Here is a 6,000-nt window from a genome sequence, read left to right on the forward strand (position 1 = left end):
TCGTACAACTTAGAGAAACTGAAGTGAAGTGTGTTTACGCAGAAGCAAGATTTGCTTTATAAAAGCTAGGCAGTACGGAGAGGCAGAGTTCGTATTACGACTGTAACGTTTTTATTCCATCATATGTCAGTTTTAGTATGGACAACTGCACGGAGAGCGTGGGTGCGAGTCAGTTTTGTTGAGTTGGATGTGTATTGATATGTCTGTTCCTAATGATGGTGATATTGTTGGATAAATTGTAGTGTTGATCAAGCTTTTGTGTCCAGAGAATGTTATTTCTTGTACAAAAGAAAATACTCTGCTTTTGGCCTCAGAAAAAGTTATTAATAATGCTTTGGAGAATTTGGTCATTCCAGCAGTAGTAAATGGTGTCTGATAACGGCAATATACAGCTTGAACTCGAACTCCAGAAATAAAATTGAGGAGGCTGTTCAAGAATACTTTCCGAGTATTTTAGTGCAAGGGACGCATTGTCTGCGGTGGCTCGTTACGGAATAATAATTTAATGCTGACTCATTGTTGCCCAATTAGCTTTACTTCTATGATAATACCTTCACACTAGTGAAAGAGTCAGTAGTCACCAAAATGTAAAGCAAAAAACAAAGAGTAGTACAACAACCTTCAGATGGAAAATCAATATGGTTGCTGTCGGCGTGGAAACAGCTCAGCATAAAGTCGTTGTGCCACTCTTCCATTGCCGTCAATAAACCCACAACGAGGTGCATACAGGCCAAACCATTATCAGTAAACCTATCCATACTGCTGTTTATCACTGTTAAAAGTGCAACTAACGCTATAGGAAAACTAACCGAGACAGAACCAAGCAGTACTGAATACCAGCTCCTGGGCGAACAGTAAGCTTTACTGCTGTCATAACCAAGTGTAATGAGTGAACGGAACAAGTTTGTTTCGGAACAAGGTCCATAGCACACTCTGTTGAAACATGCACTTTCGTGCAGATATTTTTGATTCGATACAGACACGAGGATAAATTGAATAAGAAATCAAACAAAATGCAGTTTCTCTGTAATAAGTCGCGGGAGACCATGGGTCCCTTATATCAAAATACTCAGAAAGTATTCCTAAACAACTTCCGACATTTTCACTGCGGAGGTCGGATTCATCCTGGATAAACGTTGCAGCAGATACACATTGTATGCGGGATCAAGCAACTGTAGTGTCACCTTGCACTTCACATGAGGGCGACAGGTGCAAACGCTACTGACAGAGAAGCTGACACGGTCAACAAGCAACAGTCGGCTAGTCTGGCAGAGAACTTGCTGAGCAGCAGGGAGATGGGCTGACATGCCTGAGGAAATGAGAACAATAGCCAGAAACATACCGACATATTAATCCTGGAAAGCACGGGCTGCGTCTCTCAGACTCAAGCGCATTTTGTTTTAAAAATATCCACAAGGGTACGCTGCTTATGAGTAAGTCATTCATCGTTGCTGTTAGTTGACGCACCTAGAGGCGATTACTTATCAGTCCATTTTCTTTGCCAGTTCATTTTTGACTCGGGAAGGAAGGTGTTGTGGGCCTGAGACACGCAGCTCGTCCGTTAAGTCAGATTTTTCGTTTTGCACTTCTCTTGTTATAGGGACTGCGTGCAATAAAACGGTTCAAAATTGGCTTGGCAGCATCCACTAAGTCAGAAAGACATTGAAAAACTGTTATTAAAATGTGATATTGACTATTGAGATATATATATACTGATTCTAACACTAATCGATATTCTCTATTAACTAGTGTGTTTGATTGCGATCCCTCTTCAAGTGATTCATCATCTTACTAAGTGTCGAGAGATGGACAAACTTAATGACTGAAAAATGTTCCCAACCAAAATGTCCGCATGACATTTCACAATATAGTTACGGTATTCATTTTCCTTGTGTCAGTGGCGAAGTCAGAAATGCTAATATCATTGTCAAGGCCTGGAAACTGTTCGTTGACGATGATTGCTCGGCTTGGATTTTAGAGCGCACAAACACGTACATAGATCACGTAAGACTTCTTTATAAAAGTGACAAAAATACCACAAGAAACTTGAAAAAAAAGGACTTAAAGGCATTTTGGGACTTTTGTACATTTCTAGCGTTCTTCATGGAGGAAAAATGAATATGGAAGAATTTTGAGACACTTGGAGCATATACCTTCCCTACTAGAATCACATTGCGAAGATTTCGTTATCTTTTGCGATGTGTTATATTAGATAATATTCACACAAGAGAAGAACGTTAGTGATGTCAAGGAGCGATTCCCAAAAAACTGCAGAATGCATTACACAACAAGTGAATACCTTACTGTGGATGAAATGTTACTACCTATTACGGAGCGTTGTTCTTTCAGAATGTACAATCCTTCAAAACTTGGAAAGTTGACATGAAAATATTTATCTCTATTTATCTCGAAAGATGCAAAAACATATTCTGTAAAAAATTTGGAACTGTATATCGGACAACAACCGTCAAGTTTCTTACAAGTTATTCGTTGTAATTCCAAGTTAAATAAATAAGACGTGCCTCTTGCTTTCACAACAACAAGAACATTTTTTTATTTACTAAGGCGGAAAGTATGACATGAAAATATTTATCTCTATTTATCTCGAAAGATGCAAACACATATTCTGTAAAAAATTTGGAACTGTATGTCGGACAACAACCGGCAAGTTTCTTACAAGTTATTCGTTGTAATTCCAAGTTAAATAAATAAGACGTGCCTCTTGCTTTCACAACAACAAGAACATTTTTTTATTTACTAAGGCGGAAAAGAGTCATACAAAGCCATTATAATACATAATACTACTGTGCCCGGAAACGCTCCCAATCCTGGACAAACTGCGCCGGTATAACCACTTGGATCGGCCTGATAATCTCTCTTCGCTCCGGAGTAGTGAGCAAAAAGAGTCCGTCCCGGCCAATTCGTAAGTCACTTACCCTCGCCCTTTTCCACATACGAGGATATTGGGACAAGATGTCTTCTTGGAGAAGGACCATGTCACCGATTCTGATCTTCTGGGTTCTGCCAACTTTCTGAACTTGGAGGAAGCTCCTGAGTAGCCGTAAGCAGTCCTTGCTCCAACGAGTCCCGAAATGTTCTGGGATGTGGCTGATGTCATGTGTTCAGAATATAACGCTGGAAGGCAAAAAATAGGCAAGCCATCGTACGTGTTTCGTGCCATCTTGAACATTGCTGGTTTAAATGCATTTGTAGTACACAAAGCAGACACACGATTGGATATCTGAAGACTTTCAAAGATGCTATTTCTCAAGCAGCTGGGTTAGGCATTGATAAGACTACACACGGCACAGGGAGATAACCAGAAGAATCTCAGAAGGAATATTCGTCACCCCGGAGCACGGCTACCCTGGATTATTACTGAGGAAAACGTGGTTCCAGAAAGCAGAGTTATCGTTTTCATAAATTCAAAGACAACAAAAGAAAAACAAAAAAATTGCAAAAGATACGGAAAGCGGCTGTCTGTCTCATTCTGTACCGTCATGTGAAGACTGTTCAGAAATTACGGATCTGTAACATGTGTATCGCAAAAAGGGGCAGTCATTTTTTATTTAATTGAATTTGCACTAAAATGTGTAATAATGTGGAATGCTGTGTATAACAATCCTAAATTCATAACTTGAAAGGATGTACAATTTTAAAATTCCAAAAACTGTTTTAAACATCCAATAATATTTTTAAATGTTGAATAATTTTATTTTTCAGATTTTTGGATGAATATAACCTTATTTTTAAATAAATGTATGGTAAATTTAAATACTAATAAAAAGTGAAAGAAGTATTTTTGGCATTACTGTTTAAAATTTATGCCTTACATATGTCTGTTCCGGGGTCAAGTGAGAGAGAAGTTAGGTAACACAGTGCACGAGGAACTTGAGGAAAGACTCAATTGGGTCTGATGTTGCAGTCCTCCAGGGTCGGCAGGCTGTCAATTGAAAGGTGGTCGCGAAACATTTCGAACCTCGGGAACAGATGAGGAAGATCACTGGTGATGCTGAAGTTAGAGTACATCTTTGCTTCAGAGAAATGAGTTAGATGTTTGCCGGAGTTTTGTAATAAGTTTTTAGCACCGTTTAGATGAGGTGCAAAGTACGTAGATCATTGAACATGCAAATGGTACTGAGTAGGTTTTGGATATAACTGTCAGTATCAAAGAATGGGCGTAATATACAATGTGTAACGTATATAAGTGCATATATTTGTGTATATGGTACCTTAATATGTGCACACATTGATGTGTTGATAGTTTTTTCTCTGCTTCTAACAGTCTTCCCACAAACGCGTCACAAATTTTGCGACTTGATGTTTCCTGCATGGTTGTACTGCACCACTAAGTGGACTACACCTCTCAATAGACCGCGCGAGGTGGCGCAGTGGTTAGCACACTGGACTCGCATTCGGGAGGACGACAGTTCAATTCCACGTCCGGCCATCCTGATTTAGTTTTTCCGTGATATCCCTGAATCGCTCCATGCAAATTCCGGAATGGTTCCTTTGAAAGGGCACGGCCGACTTCCTTCACCGTCCTTCTCTAATCCGATGAGACTGTCTGGTATCCCCCCTCAAATCAACCCAACCTCTCAGTATAGACTAACCGTTTTGCGTCCGCGTATCCACACTTCACCTTCTGACCTGCTGCCCGGGGCAAAATAAGCATTAACGGCTTGCTCTTGTCACCTGTACGAGGACGCACTAACCAACCTAAAAACGTACGGCTTGTAGTGACTATACTTATTAGTCTACAAATGACGTAAATGCTGATGTAATGTTGTTCAGTACACCGCCCTAAGTGCTGAATAGAAATATCTGCGCTTATACCCTTTACAACCTTTATGCGTAATCGTCAAGGCTTCACTACATTGCTAAGAACGTAATTTTAGAATAAAAGGAATTACTGTTCGACACAATTCGCTCGTCAGTCAGTATGTTCTCAATCAGGAGAAAGTAGCATTCTGCGCTGTGTCATGCGTCGATGGGGCCACGTATAAAAGTTTCTGTATGAAATATCTATCTATATACTATTAAGTGATGGTGTAAAGCACCATGACATCAAAGATCTTCTTGGGACTTTATATTATTTCAAGTATCGCAGCATTAGTAATGTGCTTCAAATTTAGCTATACTTGCCAGCCAGTTGGTATAAATATGCCGAGTGTGGAGTACAACAGCACTTAAAAAAAATTCTTTATTCTTCAATATATGATACATAAACAACCCACCACCTTAAACAATTAGTGGGTCCTAATTGATACAATACAAGTGTTATTACTGCAGCTTATTCTACAAAGGTTAGTTCTTTTGTTCACACTATGGGCACTTTGTGCAACAGCACTATGTGCGCAATCTCGCCAGCCACGTGCAAGACAGCTCTAATTGGGCCACGAACAATTGAGGGTTTTATTGAGACAGAATGAGAGCTCGCTGATACAAGAGAACCATATGCCGCAAGTCAGACGCTTAGCCGAGGATTGACTCATGTTAAGTACACACGTTGTCCAGTAGATTTCAGAAATCGCCCGAAAAAAATTCGGTAAAGCCAGTGGACTCGCATAGGGAGGGGTGGGGTTTAGATTCCCTTCCAGCCATCAACATTTAAGTTTTTCGCGGTTTCTCTAAACCGATTCAGTCGAATCCCGGGGGGGGGGGGGGGTCCATTGGAAAGGTCGCAAATTTTTCCTTATCCACTCATGCCTTATCCAACCTTATGCTTAGTCCCTAAAGACCTCATCGTCGATTGGACGTTAAGGCCTAACTTTTTTCCTTCTTTCCTTCTGAAGTAGCAAGGTACGCAGTAAGTGATTATGTCACCAACCCTATCCATGAAGGCAAGTTAATACGTATTGTCGCCACGACTGTGTATGCTTTATTAATGTTGGGCACAAGATCAGAAGTAAGAGATGTTTTTAGAGAAAATCTCTAAATGCAAAAAGAGTTTGAAAGCCACAGCCATTCATGGGGAGTTACTGGAGCGAGTATATGGCG

This window comes from Schistocerca cancellata, chromosome 4, assembly GCF_023864275.1.
Source record: "Schistocerca cancellata isolate TAMUIC-IGC-003103 chromosome 4, iqSchCanc2.1, whole genome shotgun sequence".
NCBI classification, from domain to species: domain Eukaryota; kingdom Metazoa; phylum Arthropoda; class Insecta; order Orthoptera; family Acrididae; genus Schistocerca; species Schistocerca cancellata.